We start from the raw sequence: 18,406 nt of genomic DNA, 5'->3' as shown, positions 1-18,406 counted from the left end.
ATTAGATAGCCATACCTGCTGGGCTATGAAGAGTCTGGCCATGTGGATCCATGGAATTCCAAACACCTTTGTCTTATAAGACTACAGATAAAATTCTGCAAAAACACTTTAAGTGTTACTTTAAGTGTTTTTCCATTGTTTAAATGGAACACCCGGTACACCCATTTCTTTCCATGTAAAAGTAAACATCCTCTCCCTGTCTCACAGATGTGCAGCACTACAGTGTTATTAATATTTGGCCAAAGTATACATATTTGCCACTATACTGGAGCAAACCCCAGGTGTCACCTATTTGGTCCATTAAGAGTGGCTTTGAGATATGAAAATCTAGACCCAAGAATGTGGCCTTGCCCTATGTAAGTGTGCAGAGGAAGCTAACCATATGTCATGTGCACTTACCAAGGCCACTCAAGTTGGGACTGTTAACTTGAGTGCTCATCTTCCACTACTTCTTGCCAAGCACCAGATAGGTGATAAAAATGTCTTCTTCCTTAATGGATGGTGATTTCCTGCTCTTTATAAATGTTATCCCCTGACATTTCCTGCTTTTTCATTTCTTGGGGCTTTTTTTGGATAATTAATTATCTTTTTTTGTAAGTTTCTCCCCTTTTCTCCCCAATTTGTTATACCCAATTCCAAATGCGCTCCAGGTCCTTGTGGTGGCATAGTGACTCACCTCAATCCGGGTGGTGAAGGACGAATCTCAGTTGCCTCCGCGTCTAAAACTGTCTATCCATGCATATTATCAAATGACTTGTTAAGCACGTTACCGCGGAAACATAGCGCATGTGGAGGCTCACGCTATTCTCCATGGCATCCACGTACAACTCACCATATGCCCCACTGAGTGCGAGAACCACATTATAGTGACCACGAGGAGGGTAAACCAACGTGTCTCTACCCACCCTAGCAACCGGGCCAATTGTTTACTAAGGAAGCTTGACTGGATTAAATCAGCATGCCCTGGACTCGAACTTGTGACTCCAGGTGTAGTAGTCAGAGTCTTTACTTGCTGAGATACCCAGGCCCCCTTTTTTGTATCATTTTTAATATATATATATTTTTAGGGGGGTTTTATATAGTTTTTTTTGGATGTACTGCAGGTTGGACAGAAAAGGAGAAGGTTAATGCTCAGGTTACTCACCATTCTCATTCATTATTTGTAGCCTATTTTAAAATGAATGCACACTGCTCCTAAAGCCACCATTAGCCCTGCCTTCCAGAATCCTGACCTATATAGACGCACTGTGCAGGTGTAAAGATGATGATCTATCCATCCACCCATCATTAATTAGGGGTTAAGTGCCCCCTTAGTTTTCAATGGCATGATGCTTATGCATGCAAATAAAAGATTAGCATCAATCTTTTGTTTAAAAATACTTCCTATGATGACGCCATAGTTTGTATCATGCTCTCTGTGTTAGCATATAGGTGTGACAGCAATGTGAGGATAAAGAACAGGCCTTTCTTCTTTACAACAAACACAGAAAGAGCACGGCCATCAAATCCTCCAGATGATTAGCAGCAGCCGCCTTTCTTTTAAACATTCGTCATGATTTCAGCCCTTATTTAGCCGTCTCTTACGACCAATCCTCCAGAGAATGCTCTGGGCAGTGTAGTTTTTGTGTTCTTTCCACCACGTTTGACAGTCTGGAGGTTTTTGTTTGACAGGAGGATGTAAACGGCCACTGGATTCCAGATGGCCTGTATCACACAGCCAGGTAATCAGCAGGCCAGGCTTGGAAGCTGGCATTGGGGGCTACCCTGCTGGGGTAAAAATTGCTTAAACCAGTCTAAGTTGGTTTGATAGTCTTAGCTGGTTTAAACTGGTCTCAGCTGATCTAAGATGGTCTAACTGGTCTCCCAGCTTGGCAGCTCTGGTGCTCAGCTGATTTAGCTGGTCAGCAAACTGGTCTTCAAGGCTGACCAGCTGGCAAGTGACCCTTCTGAACCCTTCTGAAACCAGCCAACAGAGAAGACTGAGCTGGGATAACACATAAGACCACCAAACCAGCATAGGCTGGTTTAAGCTACTTTTAAATCAAGGTAATTCGTCATGCATAGTTTACACTTAACGTTGCCATGACGAAAGCCAACATGTAACTTCTGGGGATAGTGATGGAAGAAAGTGTCAGCTAGTGTGGTAGAGAATTTGTCTTCATCCTTTATGCAGACTCTGCTACTGGATTGAATGACCTGATAACATCTGTATCCAAAATATACAGTTTACAACTAAGGCTAATTAACATCACTCAATCTTTCCAGCATAAAGATATTTTAAGCTTGCCCTTTCATTATCATAACAAGCAACATAAGCCTGACTACTCCTTGCGTTTTGCATCAAATTGCTTTAATTTACTCCATGGTACACCAGCAACTTCTCCAAGTAGTCAGACATGAGTAGAAATTCTGAAATATATTTCTGGATATTTGCCTTTTCTCTCTTCACTCTCCAAACACTCCTCCATCACAGTTCTGTTTGTACAAGTCAGCACAAGAGCTGGTTTATTTGAAAGCTGTTTTGATGAATGAATATTAGTGCAAAACATCATTCTGAAGTTAAACTGAAAATCCTTTTCCCTCTTTCACTGAAATGTGCTCAATCTGGTTTAAGGTTTGGCTGTAACTCCCCGAACAGGGATGTGATATTTTTCATTTATTGTATGGAACAATGGCCTGTCTCAATGCTTTCACACCTTCAGCAGGTCTTTCGAGATTTCTGGGATAGTGAAGAATCTGAATATGAGCATCAGTCAGCTAACACACTGGAAGTAGTCTCAAAAGAATCAACTTTTTATTCAAATTTCCTCACAGCGATAGCTCCAGCACATCTGTTGAGCTGTGAATGTAAGGCTGTGATTGCAGAAGTGCTACAATATATTGAATTTTTTTCTCCTTTTTTGCCAAAGGGTGATATATTTGAAACACTGTTTAATCTCTCTGGTATTGTTTGACAATGACGAATCATTAAGCCTAGCACTGTGACTTTTCTCATATAACTCTTTTGCATTCATTGAGGGAAAGGAAACGATCTACTAGAACAAGGAAAGGAAGTCTATAAGTGACAACTAACGTCCAAAACCACGTTAGGGACATGAACGTCTTGGTTATCTACAACAAACGAACTACTGCACCACTGGTTTGGTGCCATCAGGTCACCAGAACGAACCACCTTATTGTAAAGTGTTACCATTATTCAAAATAAAACCTCATTCTAAAGATTAAAACATTCACCCACGCTCAGTACTTACTGCACTATAACACAGTATACAAGCAGAACAAAGAGTTCAAAAGTATGTAAATGTATGTAAAGTGTATATAAATAGATAAACTGATACAAGAAAACAGAAATAGAAATGACAGAGAAAGGTTGACCTACAAAAAGAGAGCAATCTATTTGAATATATATATATATATATATATATATATATATATATATATATATATATATATATATATATACATTATCATGTGAAAAATATAGAAGGGACCGTTAACCCAAAAATGCAATAACAATACAATGAAAGTGAATGGTAACTGAGATCCCCTCCTGGGATCTCTCAGTGGTCCTCTCGGGCCTTCAGAGACCCCCCATCGAGCCACTTGACTCAGTTGAGCTCAAGGCCCTCTCCTTGAAGATGGCCCTCCTGATTGCGCTAGCTTCCATCAAGAGGGTTGGGGACCTGCAAGCGTTCTCTGTCAGCGACACTTGCCTGGAGTTCGGTCCAGCAGATTCTCATGTCATCCTAAGACCGCGACCAGGCTACGTGCCCAAGGTTCCTACGACCCACTTCAGGGACCAGGTCATGAAACTGCAAGCAAGCTGCCCCAGGAGGAGCCAGATCCAGCCTTCGTTGCTGTGTCTGGTACGTGCTTTGCATATCTATTTGGACCGCACGCAAAGCTTTAGATGTTCTGAGCAGCTCTTTGTCTGTTTCGGCGGATGGTGGAAAGGGAATGCTGTCTCCAAACTGAGGCTGCCTGCTTGGTCATTGATGCCATTTCCTTGGCCTTCCAGACTCAGGCTGTGCCCGCCCCTTGCAGGTTCGAGCACACTCGACGAGAAGTGTGGCATCCTCATGGGCACTGGCCAGCAGCACCTCCCTAAGCAGACATCTGCAGAGCAGCTATCTGGGCAACACCCAACACCTTTGTGAGGTTCTACAATCTCAGGGTTGAGTCAGTCTCGTCCCATGTTTTGTCAGGTCCGAGCCGGTAGAACTCGGTAATACGGAACAGCCACCGGGTGTTCCACTTGCACCTAGCACCCTTCACCAAGTTGATCCAGTGTGGAGGAATTTGCGACCAGACCCACTACGAACCGCAAGTGCTCTGTACTGGGGTAGGGCTCCTAATTCCCTCTACAGGTAACTCCCTGTGATGTATTTTCTGCGGTACGGTCCCCCTATCGGCGGACCCGCGTCTCCCTTGGGCAGTCCCTCTGCCCCCAGTCACTGTGTTTGTAGAGCTCCTCCCTCATCAAGTAGGACCTGGGGGCCATTTTTGTAGGAAATGTGAAGCTTTTAATTTAAAAAAAGCACTGCCATTATTTCTTCTGTTAAAACGTATGTATTATTTGAGCTGTAAAGTTGTTTAAATCATAATTTGCACAGTCGCCTTAGGGTTTTTATGGTTTACAGTGTTATGCTGTCATGGCATGTCATTACAACGAAGTTGTAAAATTGGATATAAGTCCAGACATTTTTATTTGTATTGCGCTTTTCACAACACACATCGTTTCAAAGTAGCATCACAGAAAATCATGCATTAACAGAAAATGAAACTGTAATATTTATACATTCTTAGAGTCATCATTGTGTAGTTTGATTTAATATTATTGTAAAGTGTGTATAAAAATGAAATAATTTAATAATAATTGTATTTAGAACTCCTGTGAGCAAGCTGAAGGCGACTGTGACAAGGAACACAAAACTCTATAAGATTGGGAGAAACCAGGCTCACTGTGGGGGCCAGTTCTCCTCTGACTAAACAGCATGCACATACTGTAATGCCAATAATTGTTATTTGTGTGCAGTGCAAGTTATGGTTTAAAATTAGTAAACTATGTAAGTGTTAAGTTAAGTGGCCAGTTTAAACAAAGATTTTTTTTATGAACTGTAAGATAAATGACTAATGTCTTTAAAGTCCATCCTGGATCACAGTATATAACTTTTATATAACTTTACACAGAAAAGTTTATTAGGGGATTTTATCACACTAAAATCATGCAAACATGCATATTGTTTACGTCTTGTGGCTATACTTTTGAAACAGTGTGCATTGTAGTGTTTACAGATTGGCCCCTTCACTTCCGTTTTAGGTGCTCACTGAAACCCAGATTTTTGCTTTTTTTTTTTTTTTTTTTAAGAAAAGGAGGGACAAGTTGAAATATTTTTTTGTGGTTATCAGCATTATGCCACAAATTCAGTTGACTGAGTTTAACTTGTACTGAACCCAAAATATTTCAGGTTGCACTATGCCTGCAGGGCCATTTGGTTTTCACTATATAGGCAAAACCTGACCCACTCACACAGCGCCAGACAGGCCTTAATATCAGTGTATGATATCCAGTTATTCCATAATCCTCATAAATACACTTTTGTCTGGGTTTCTTGATTTAAAGACTAGATGTGCGAAGTTGCAGCCTTAAATAGAGCCGCCCTCACTGTAAATGCTGGTTCACTGACCTTCATGAGGAGCCAAGGCTTCTCCCTTTATACAACACACACATAAACATACTCTGAAACAGTAAGTGTAAATATGTAAAATCAGGCTTGGAAATGTAGGATGTTGGGTGGGAGAGGCACTTCACTGGCCCTCAGAGTGAGGGATGTCCTCTCACACATACGCTACATGCACACTGGGCACTTGAGGTGAATTATTGTTTGCAAGTGGAAACTTGGCCCCCCATCCCGGCTGCCGGTCCAGTGCTGACTAAGAACATTGTCTGTGTTTTTGTCCCCCTCATACATTACACTGTACAGCTGCAGCCTCTTTCCACTGGGCCATTCACCTCTGAAGTCCTGCTGTAAATTCCAGGAGTAAATGGAAATACAAACATACCCCTGCCCAGTGCAGACTAACACTCAGTATGTTTATATGCACTTTAAAACTTTGATTTTTGGTGGACTAAAACGATAATTTGTCCTTTAAAATGCAATGTTAATGCTTTATTCAGTCTAAAATCATACTGGTCAGATATTTGAAAAGTCAGACTAATAGACCTGGATAATGCAATCATAGCTCGGTCTCTTCCAACTTGTATAGATGTTAATGAGCCTCTGTGTTGTGTGCATACTTTGTATCAAAGACAGAGCTGATGCATGACATACCTAAAAGACATTCAATGTAATATCTATGTTTACAAATATTTAAAATGCAATGCATTACACTATGTATTTACTAAAAGTTTTGACTTACACTAACTAATTACTTTGAATTGCATTACACCCAACACTGTGCAAATAAAAGCATGTTTGAGTTTGTGCATGTATTGAGGGACACGGTTGCCCTTCACAGTGTGCTAATACCATTCTACTTTCTCATGGAAAATAACCCAAGACTGTCGCTCTGTGAGTGAGGGGAGTTTATTGTTGACTTAATTAAGCAATCTTACACCACACAAACCCTATATTCACCCACATCTAGTATTTCTGAGAAGAGACAATTATTGTAATTACAGCTGTCTGATGACATGTTTGGTATAATGAATGTTTCTCATTAAGTTTCTCTAAACCCAGACAACCTGCCCCAATAGAAATCCATGGCTAAGCATTTTGCAAAGTCTGATATTGGTAACCCCGTGTTTATAGGATTTGGATAGTGAGGAGCTTGGAATGTAATGATGCTACGTGCCAGTAAACATTGATTTTTAGTCGTGTGTGTATACTATTTGGTGCGTTCTTTACATTTGGGGTTTTCCATGACATGCATATTATGTATAATACTAAATACAGTCTTTATCTCTCTTTGGGTCCCATCGGAATAAAGGAAGTTATGTGCTGACATGCTGAGTTTGTGGAAACACTAGGAGGAAGATTGGTGACCAGGGGAAGTAATAACACCAGGTGTCCTGACTGATAGAGTACCGGACCCTCTTGTGGATGTGCTAATGGGCCATTTCCACTGTCCTCTTCTTCAAAATTGATTGAGTCATGTGATTAGCTGATATTAAATGACACCTCTTGTGTCATCTTTTTCAGAGTTTCAGCAGTAACACCTTTAAGTCTTATGATTGCTTTGTTGCCTACCCTGAGGAATGTTTCCTGTCAAAGGAGTATTTTGAAACAAGAACGTTTTGTTGTCCACTATAAACTGCTTGTTAAGCAAACATTCTAATCTCAAATCTTGATAAGAAGGCCAGACTACTATAAAACATCCCTGTTCTGACATCACAGTATGTGTGACAGGCAGATGGACAGATGATTGATTGATAGATAGACAGACAGACTGACAGGTAGATGGTACTTTAAAATGTGCCTATGTATCTGTGTATGTTTAAATGTGAGACGGTCCAGTTTCGCAAAAGGAGAAAGAGATGACTTGTGGATGCCTGCAACACTGGGACATCTGCTCAAACGCCAGGCATCACTCTGTGCCGCCAATGGGAGAGGCTCCAAATAAAAATCTCAGAAGTGGAAACTGGAACAAATAAAAATAGGATTCATGTCCTCTCCACTTCAGAGATTTTGGAAGCACGAAAGGAAACTTTTTTTGTGGCTTAGCAAGGGCTGTGTTTTACTTTAAGATTAAAATATGGTGCAAACCAAAGTGGTCTGGCCTAATAGATTGACTGGATACTCCTGAGATTCCTATTGCAACCATACTGTATGCATCACATGTTCCACATTTACAAGCAGCTCACACTTAAGCTGAGCAATCAATGCACTCACTGACATCTACCCTCCACACCCTGTCTGATTGAACATTAGTAAACCTTTGAGCCTTACTGAACAAAGTTAAAATGACATGGTCTCAAGTTGAAGTTTTGCTGTATATCTACAGGATTGAAGAACTGCTCTTGTGTTGCTATGTACATCTTGTTAATGATAAAACCCATTAGGTGAATGGATCTTGTCAATAGCACCCACTGAGTCTGATACAAGTGTTGCTCCCAGTTTATCATCAACCGTAGTTGTTTTTCTCTTCTGTTGAGCTAAGGTCTTTATGTGTATTGTATAACTAGGAGACACCCTGATCTTTGATCAATCTTGGGGCACTTTTTAAAATCCTTATATGTACATAAGTGGCAGAACATTAATTTGTGTTATCCAATTAGAACAAGGCTGTGCTTTTTAAAATATCAGCATATTAATATTCATTATATTCTCATAGATTAGCCGTTAATGGTCTTGCGATCATTTTTAATATTCGACATGCGCTGATATGTTGCAAGTCTTGCAGCACTCCACCCTAGAAACAGGATGTGTCTTCTTTATCATGATAAAAGGAAGTTGTGGCATCTGCATGCAAGTTGAAATAGAAGTACAGTAGGCCTACAAAGTACTTGTCATTTTAGAAATGTGAGTGCAGGAGAACATCTTTGCTTGGCATTCCCCTTGTCTTTTTAAAGAAAGCAACTAAATTATTTGTTGTTACTTAACCAAAGATTCTCATTTGCCTCTGGTACAGGTAGTCCCTATACATGGGGACTCAGCAGATAGCAAAGGTTCACAAACAGAAATGCTCTAGGCTGCTCAAGTAAGTGCTTGAGTGGACATGAGTTTGATGAAAATGCAGAAATAAAAATGCTGGCCATGCAAGTTCACTCAATTTGCATCAGAAAGGCAGAGAATAGCACTGAGTGGGGGAAAGAATGCACGTTTTTCCAGGAGCACAATATCTTGCCATCTGTCTGGTTATCTTTTTCTCAAAACGTTAGTTAAATTCCCAACAGTGATATTTTAACAAACTGACAAATGTTTAATATATACTCTGAAAGAGGGTGAGCAAGATCAAGGCTGGAGAACGTAGTAATCCGGTTCAGATCAGCGAGTGTAATGAGTTTCTGCACACTGCGAATCAAATACAACAGATTCGAGGAGAGAGCGTCATGGAAATTATGACGTCAGGTTTAATTAGCCGCCGGGGAAAGACTCGTCCATGTAGGCGGAGCCAACGATACCGGCCCGTGCTTGAAGCTTATCGTGTATTAAGTAAACAAAATAAAAACGATCAGAGTTAACAAGCTATTTTTCATTTCACCGATCTCATAAACATCTCTGAAAATTATGTTAATAAACACGTATAAGACCAAATGGGGCTGCGAAGAGGGGTCTTCTCGTGTGACTGATATCTCAGCCGATCCAATGAGGGTCCTCCTGTATGTCAGTGCCAATCCTACTGACGTGCATCACATGTCTCAGGCGACGCGCGCCTGTGGGAGGGATTTCTCTGCAGATTGGAGCGGCTAGATAGACGGCAGAGTGAGTCTGAGGGAGATCGAGAGAGCGAGGGGGGTCCCAGGCACCGTTCGGAGAGCACTGTGAGTGTAATTTGCTCATTTCTCGCTTGCATGCCTGTTTAGGTCATTGCTGTATTTTGAGGTGATGAGCTGGTGAAATGCATCGTTTTCCTGCTTTATCTCTGCCTATTGTCTGCCTTTGCTCACCTCACCGTACTGCCCGCTAGCCTGCGTTATTATCAGCTAGCCAAATTGGCTAGGAAACTCCTGCTACTTGGCAAGAAAGCAGCGTGACTGCTGTGCATTTTTAACACACAGCTGCCTATTGTCACCGCAAGGGAGGCGGGTGCCTGGAAAATCAATGGGGGTTTAATGCTGTCGCTCCATGTTGAGATGCAGGGATGAGGTGAGCTCGTGCACTGCACGCTGAAAAGTTGCATTTGACGTATGAAGCTCTTGAAATGTGTTCGACCGCACGCGCCTTGTTTCTACAGCGACACACGCGATACGACATTTATTTTACAAACACTCGGATAAAAAAAGAAGCTATATCCCTTTAACAATGGAAGGACCAGGCATTACTGTTCTCCTGTTGTGTGCTTTCGAGACGTTTTCTAAGACCGGGTGACCCGTGGAGACAGTAGATAATGTCGTTTTACCCGCCATAGGGCGTTTAAATCCCTCCTATAACACAGCAGTTAACGGTAGTTTATTAAAGCAAGCGTTATCGACAGTTCGGTCATTTAATGGCTGTCAAACGAGCTAATGTGTTCCGCTTTTTAAGCGACTGTCTCTATCTTGTAACGGACTCGTGTGTCTCGTTGGATGGTCAGGGGCTTGTGACATTAGCCAGCAGTACATTTGAGTTTTACCTGAACAGCCACACAAATTGAGGTGGAAAGTTGAACACCAGTCCAGCTTCACGAAAGATAGTTTAGGTGCGACGCTGTCATCAAGATTACAGCAATACACCCTTCTTGACAGGAGGACTTGAGTTGAGACCGCTAGCGGTGGAGCTAGCCGGCTTAAGCCAACTGCGAGAACGCCTCAGCTGTCAACTTGCTGTTTGAACCATTACCTGCTTTGTCAGTTACCGCATGTGGGTATGTATTTTAATACTGTCTGCGTTCAGTCGGATGATATGCTTGTTGAGCAGCGTTAAGCTTGGCGCATTCATTTCTACAGTTGTAGGATACAGTCCTAATTCCTCCTGTCAAGTGTGACTTGGCATTGAAACTTACAAGCGCAGTGTGACACGTCAAAATGGCTAGAATCGAATTTGAAGGAGCAGATGTGCAAGACACAATGCACCCTACCTAATCGGCTGAGATATTGTACGCACTGTCTGCCTTATGTGTTAAAATTGAATGTGGCACTTGGAATTTAGTAGATAGACCCCTCTGCTTTACCTCTGTAAGGACCCTTCAGTGGCGTGTCAGGACCATTGCTCTTTGACACACACACACACACACACACACACACACACACACACACACACACACACACACACACACACACACACACATTTGCTGCCCTGTTGCTTTAGCACAAGCGTCTATTGCCCCTTATAATACCTCGCTATATGACAGCAATGCTGGATTTGACCTTGAGTGTTTCTCTGCCACAAAACAAACCTCAGATCTTCGAAATGTGTATTTGTTTTTAAAACTATGCTATGTTGGTAATTGCAGTGTACATTTGTTTTGGCTGGAAAGGTCTGCAAAAAGTGCTTTAGGTGTATACTGACCTTTGACATGACTGTTGACTTGACCCCTGAGGAGGATCATTGAGAGTTAAAAATGTTTATAAGGAGATTTATAATGGATACAAACTGTATAAAACAGCTGAGAAGCACCACAGCATGACATATTTCCTGATGCATGATAACAGAGACCGGTTTTCCAGAGACAACACAGAGCAAAGTACCTTGATTGTTTTGTTCAAAGTGCAGTCTGGTATTCTGTTTGTTAAATGGCTCAGTGCTGCTAGCTTATAGAAAAATTGCCCTCATATGCTTATGTGGTGCCTCGGTTTTAAGAGCTAGGCTAAATGTTTTTCTGCAGATGTGATTTATTACAGCATGGCATTATGATTTAACTTCAGGAAAAACTGGGAATGGTCTAATTTTTAAATGATTTACTTTTTAACATTAAATAAACTAACCTTTTACTCTGTCAGATGAGCTTCAATGGCCTTTTAACTGTTATGTGTGCAAGAATAACTCTCATTATCCAGCTATAAACTAGCTATAAATATATAAACAGCTCTGGATAAAATTAAGAGACCACTGCAAAGGGGGGCCTGGGTAGCTCAGCGAGTATTGATGCTGACTACCACCTCTGGATTTGTGAGTTCGAATCCAGGGCGGGCTGAGTGACTCCAGCCAGGTCTCCTAAGCCACCAAAATTGACCCAGCTGTAGGGAGGGTAGAGTCACATGGGGTAACCTCCTCGTGGTTGCGATTATGGGTGGGCACTCTAAACTGGGTGTGTGGTAAGTTGTGCGTGAATCCCGGAGAAAAGGATGAGCCTCCATGTGCTGTGAGTCTCCGCGGTGTCATGCACAGCAAGCCACTTGATTAGATGTGCGGATTGACTGTCTCTGAAGTGGAGGCAACTCAGACTTGTACTCTGCCACCTGGATTGAGGTGAGTAACCTAAGTAGTGGGAATTGGATATTCTAGATGGGGAGAAAAGGGGATAAAATAAGAAAAGAGGCCACTTAAAAATGATCAGTTTCTCTGTTATTATTCAAGGTCTGAAAATACTGTGTCAACTGGTCAAAATAACAAAAAAGATACAGTATTTTCAGACCTCGAATAATGCAAAGAAAACAAGTTCATATACATTTTTAAACGACACAATACTAATGTTTTAACTTAGCTTAATTCAGAAATCAATATTTGGTGGAATAACCCTGATTTTCAAATCACAGCTTTCATGCGACTTGGCATGCTCTCTACCAGTCTTTCACATTGCTGTTGGGAAACTTTATGCCACTCCTGATGTAAAAATTCAAGCAGCTCAGCTTTGTTTGATAGCTTGTGGCCATCCATCAAATAACTTGTTTTCTTTACATTATTCGAGGTCTGAAAACACTGCATCTTTTTTGTTATTTTTTCCAGTTGTCATTTACTGCAAATAAATGCACTATTTGACAATATTTTTATTTGTAATTTGGGAGAAATGTTGTCCATAATTTATAGAATAAAACAAATATGTTAATTTTACTCAAACACATACCTAGAAATGGTAAATCCAGAGAAACTGGTAATTTTGCAGTGGTCTCTTAATTTTTTCCAGAGCTTTGTATGCGTGTAAATATTTAAGCAATATCACATGAGCAAGAGTGCGATAAGGCCCTACATCAGCACTGTAGTGATTCCAAGTGCCGTAGGTAATTACAGCAGTGCTGATGTAGGGCCATATAGCACGATTGCGAGTGTGATATTGCTTATATACAACAGTTCAATGAACAAGTACATTTTAAAAAATTGGAAAAACTGAGGACGGTCATAAAAACGCATTTGTGTATGGAACTACTTTATTACGCAACCAGAATCTGCCATTGCTGGTTCAAAACAAATGCTGTGTCCAATTCTCCATAAGTAATTCAAAATGTTCACTTCAGAAATAGTATCATGGCTTGTGCTGTTTCTAACAAGTCATTGGATAAACTAGGATAGACGGCTGGATGTGTGTGCGCGTGTGTGTGAGAGAGAGAGAGATGGAGAGTGTGCGATCACTTGTTGCCACACGCAATCAGAGATACTTGCAGCTTGCTGAAGGTCAGCTTTCTCAGTGGAATATAGACATCCAAGCGGGGTATTTCTCTCTATTTCAGGGTAGTATGTAAACAATGACGGATTCACTTTACGTCACCAACTGGCTCATATTACAAACAAAAATGAGCTTTTGCCACCACCTGCTGGCTAACATATGTCATTTCAAAAATAAAGACAGTAACGCTTAACATATGCTTACACTTTAGTTTAGAACAGCATGAACGCAAGCGGAGTGATACACACAGTGAAGTGTCTGAGCGCTGATGCTGTCACACCATCAGTGCTCATGGAACGTCTCTCGTCCAATCAGATTCGAGGAACGGAACTAACTGTGATATATATCAATGTTTCCCCTATATCCAATCAGCAGCGGTGCACCGCCACTGCTGAGATTTCGCATGGTTCATTAATATTCTTTATGCAATGTATCTCTTGCTAGGTCCATTAAGCTGTGCATTTTTTTCACTGCATGCTGATGAATGGGGCTGGTACTATGAAACAAATAGGAACCCACCACAATCGCACACAAATACACGCACGTAATCACACTGATATCACCGTATAGCAGTCCAACGTGAGCGTGTCCTGCAACGGAGAAGCAGGATACCCACAGGGTCTGTATATCATCGCGGGATTGCAGGTATTGCACAGAAATTTAATAATTCCCACATGTTCCACGTTCAGAATGTGGGGAATTACCTCACACATTTATACAATTTAATGTAGCATCACATTGGTAAACCAATCCATACAGATTGTTTGTTGAGTCTCTTATAAGCGCACTCAGAAAGTCACAAGTAAGTTTGTCGCATATTTACTGAACTTAAGATTCGATGTGTGAATGGTGTTGTACCACGTCTCTGTAAGCGAGCGATGCGATAAAACTTTAAAACTATCACTCATGTTTGTAATCAACAAATCAAAGCTGTCAACATTGCAAGCACGCAACGTCAATCTAGTTTTCCTGCCTTTCATATCGCATAGCGTTTTCATGTCACTCCCTCATATCATATTACAGCACCTTTGGCAAGAAAGGCAGACACAGCAAAAATGCTTTGTGTAAACTGCTACCAGAACTACTCTGGGTGAAGAGAATCTACTGCAAGGAGAAGAGAAACAATTTAACACCTGTTACTTCTGTCATCTCCATCTATCTGGAGCTCCATTTGACCTGTACAGGTATTTTCTCTGCCCTGAGAATCAGTACATTTTAAATGGTATGTATATATAAAAAAGCATAATATAGGAATATAAATACTATATTAATAATATGAAAAAACATCCTTTTCTGTCTTTAATATACATATAATATAAGCAAGTTTGTCTCTCAGGATTTCATCTGTTAACATTTTCAATGTATTTTGTCAACATTAAACTGCCATTTTAATGTAATTGGTGGGTATTGACTTGTACTCTTAAAGTGAGTGCAAACGTTTATGATTTCCTTTCTACCGTGGAACTCAAAAGGAGATGTTGGGGAGAATATATGGGAAAAAACAGTGAGAATGAATGGTGACTGGAACTAACATTCTTCCTAACATCTCCATTTGTGTTCCACAGAAGAGAGAAATTCATAAAGTCTTGGGGGACAGAAATGTAATTTTTGGGTGAACTGCCCTTTAATTACCTGTTACAGTCTTTGTTAAAGGTATCTGCCATGAACAACAACATTAAATGTAAGTCACTCAGCACATGATTGTATCACGTCTTGCTGCGAAACAAATAACTGAAGCAGAGGACCATAATTGGGCTATATACTTTATAAAAACATTCTATCTGAATAAAGCTAGAGGAAGGAATTGTAACCCCCTTTGAGGTTTACGTAAGATTCTTGTAAATGTTCAGATGTTTTATAACATTTTACCACCTGAGGCATCCAGAGCCCTTCAAAAGCCCCCAGTAAACAAACAGGACAAGGCAAACATGAATTCTAAGATTCTAAGGTCATTTAATGCTATTTCTCCACCGATGTGTGTAAATACGAGTCCGGCATTATGGGCTCATGGACGCAAACACTACAGCACTGCTGCTAAAAAAAAATCCTATGACCGTGCCGGCCAAAATTCCATTTGCCTTTTAATGGATGTGAGAAAAGCCATCTTCAGGAGTTAAAAGCAACTCTTCATACAGATGGGATCATCACCGATGTTTTGTAATATTGTGACAAATTTATCAGACCTGAAAACAACACTAAACATTTGTAACTTCTGAATGAGAGATTTTTACGGTGATGTGCAGGTGTACTTGCTGGACACATCAGACTCGCCATATACTGATATGAATAGTGTTTAAATGTCTGCAAAAGTACAATTTGGCTGTATTTGTGCCATCTTAAGTCCTGTATGAATGTTCCTGGGACTTGCCATGGATCAAAAGCAATTTTTAATGTATTTCTTGATATTGTTTTACAGATTTTATATATTTTTTTTTTTCTCCATTCACCGCCATTGTTTCCTCCTAATGTCATAAATAAGCCGGCTGTGAGAAAAGTGACGTCACTGAATCAGGTCCATAAATATCTCTAAATGTCTTTAGGTCTTATTGTCTTAAGATCTTTATTTGTGTTAGGAATTTTCCGCCTGTTGTCATAGACTTGTGTAATTGGAAATTAGAGACGGTAAATGGTTTGATATGGCGAGGTGCTTGTATAACTTTGTTTTACCACTTTATTTTAATGGCATTTTGTTTCGTTTGAAGTGGAATTTGTATGTATACATATCTTTGGTCAAGTTTTTGTGTTTTAATAAATAATTACATTTTTAAAGTAAAATCAATAGATAATGACAGATCCCTCGGAAGGTGGGGTTGACGATTTTATATATATATATATATATATTTGAATGATATCATGAAAATATTTCTTGCATATTGCCCAACCCTAATGCACATGAGAGTAAAATACAAGTGAGATGTTGTAATATTATAGTAATGAAAATAAATGTTGTAATTTGTTCCACTCTGAGTGGTGTGGAAAGATGGTAAGCCCCTCTCTCTAGTATTTTTTTTTTTATGCAATAGGCCACTGACTTGGTGTCAAATTAATCTGAGGTGACATTCAACCCCACGGAAGCTGTTATAAACAGCTAAAAATAGTGTCCTGAGCTATTAAAGGAATATTCCGGGTTCAATACAAGTTAAACTCAACCAACAGCATGTGTGCTATAATATTGATTAACAGAATTTTTTATTTTGACTTGCCCCTCCATTTCTTTAAATAAATAAAAAAGCTAAAATCTGTGTTCCAACATGAAAATAGGTTCCGATCATACCAATGCACTAACATCAGCGTGAACTGGTTCTCTTCATGGACACAGAAGTAAACCATTATAGTGAAAAGGACTTGATCTGTTTAACACATCCGTTAACCAGTTGACTTTCACAACACATTATTTTATAGCAATTAATTGTTATAGTCATCACTTCTTAGTCAATGAAATCTTCATTGATATGCTTTTCTTGGTGCTGGTGAGAATATGAAAGCACGGAACCTTTAAGAAAGGTATAGGCTAAGTGATAGGGATGCACCAATACCACTTTCTCTTCCAATATCGGAAATCTCCGTATCTCCCGATACCAGTGTTGTTTTTTGCATAATCAGTTTAGAATATCTTTTATATTATTTTGTTGAACTAATTGGGTGTGCTCTTTTAATATGTAAAGAAACACAAACCTTGAACTACACATAATTTCAATATAAATGTGTAGGTTATTAAGAAACACTATTATTAACTAGTATACCGGATAATGTAGCAGCAAAATGAACAGTAATTACAGTGTAAGTCATCAGTAGAAAAGAAGCACTTTTTTTTTTTGCAAACAATTTTCAACTTGTATCTGGACTAGAGATGTAATGGTATACAAATTTCAGATCACTATTATCGTGAACAAAACTATTATCACAGTGTTGTTAAAATTTACAAAAAGTACTGATACACACATTGAAATCATTTAAACAGGTTTTATATTTGAAAATCAACAAACGACAAATAAAATGAGTAAACAAGGAAATGGCAAATAAAGTATTGTAATAATTATTATTATTGGTGTGGTTACATTTTGTTATTATTATTATTATTAACTTGTGCTATTATTAACCTTTAAATGATCATATGTTGGATGGGTGACTATACTGCCGTACATAACATGTTATTACAAAGCTCTCTGAAATTCTTGATTCTGGTCACTCATCCTGAAACTCCGGCTTCTTTCATGTCTCACGCTCTCTCATTTCAGTTATCGATTGTATTGAAAATGAAATCTGAGGACTTCAGTATTTGTATTGGACAATTGTTTTGTAGTCTGCAACGGATTATAAAATAATTGAAGAACAGGTACAATTTTAAAACGCTCTCAAATCACTATTTCATGTCCCCATAATTATTTGAAAAGCCGTGTATTTGTGGTATCACTTAAATGTTGCACATATTTGTTATTTGTTACTGTCTTGTTTTCTTGTTCGTTTGTCTTGGCTCAAAGGGATGCAAGTGCTAGGAACTTTTTCCTTTGCAGAAGCTTGCGTTTTTTACAAGTTAAATTATTTCAACCCAATTAAATATTGTCCAACTATTTACTTTTCTTCATACTGTTCCCCAACTCATGCACTCTGCTAAAAGTGAACTTACTGTAATGGAATGCAATGGAAAGGAGCAGGCGAGAACCGGCTTGTCAATATAAATAATAGTTTAATGAAGAACTTAACCAAAAGACACAAACACACACATAGGACAGACAGCTGCCCGTAAACGTTCTCTCTTTATCGCACCACTGTCCGCAGTCGGCCTTTATCCCTCTTGGATGCTTGATTAGCCTGATCAGGGGCCGGGTGTGTAAAATCACAACCAGGCCCCGTCCTCCGCCGGTCACACTTACCTTGCGTGCACTATAAAGTGATGGATGGTTGTCACGAGGATGACTTGCCAGATTGGACGCATGACCCCGTTTCGCAGCGACTTTCCTCTGGCAATCTTTGCAGACAGATTTTCCATCATCTAATTCTTATAAAATCCAATATGTGACCACTCTTCTGATTTGGTCTTCTTGGATGGTTGGAAATTCTCCGAAGCGCTGTCATTGCCTCGCGCCATGTTTTCATGCTAAATGGACAGCATTTATTGGAGTTTTACAAATCACTTTAATCACACACATTTTTAATGATAATTAAACGTGACATGGTAATACTAACCGTCAGGGAATTTTATCGTGGTTTACCATGAAACCGT

At 39.8% G+C, this 18,406-nt stretch overlaps 1 protein-coding gene across 6 annotated transcripts in view; it reads left to right on the top strand.

Annotated features, from left to right (window-relative positions):
• Window positions 1–9,286: 9,286 nt before the first annotated feature.
• The window catches only part of LOC127638906 (plasma membrane calcium-transporting ATPase 1-like), a 57,293-nt gene continuing 48,173 nt past the window's right edge, over window positions 9,287–18,406 (top strand). For 3 of the 6 annotated variants that reach the window (XM_052120649.1, XM_052120653.1, XM_052120652.1), the window contains exon 1: window positions 9,287–9,484. The gene's annotated coding sequence lies outside the window, so the exon portion shown is untranslated. Of the gene's footprint in view, window positions 9,485–14,247; window positions 14,367–18,406 lie in introns of those variants that run through there. The other 3 variants (XM_052120654.1, XM_052120651.1, XM_052120650.1) reach the window with 3 other exon arrangements.

The sequence above is a fragment of the Xyrauchen texanus genome, chromosome 47, assembly GCF_025860055.1.
Source record: "Xyrauchen texanus isolate HMW12.3.18 chromosome 47, RBS_HiC_50CHRs, whole genome shotgun sequence".
Taxonomy (NCBI): domain Eukaryota; kingdom Metazoa; phylum Chordata; class Actinopteri; order Cypriniformes; family Catostomidae; genus Xyrauchen; species Xyrauchen texanus.
Note: the sequence above shows the minus strand (reverse complement) of the source record. Positions and strands in the feature narration are given on the sequence as shown.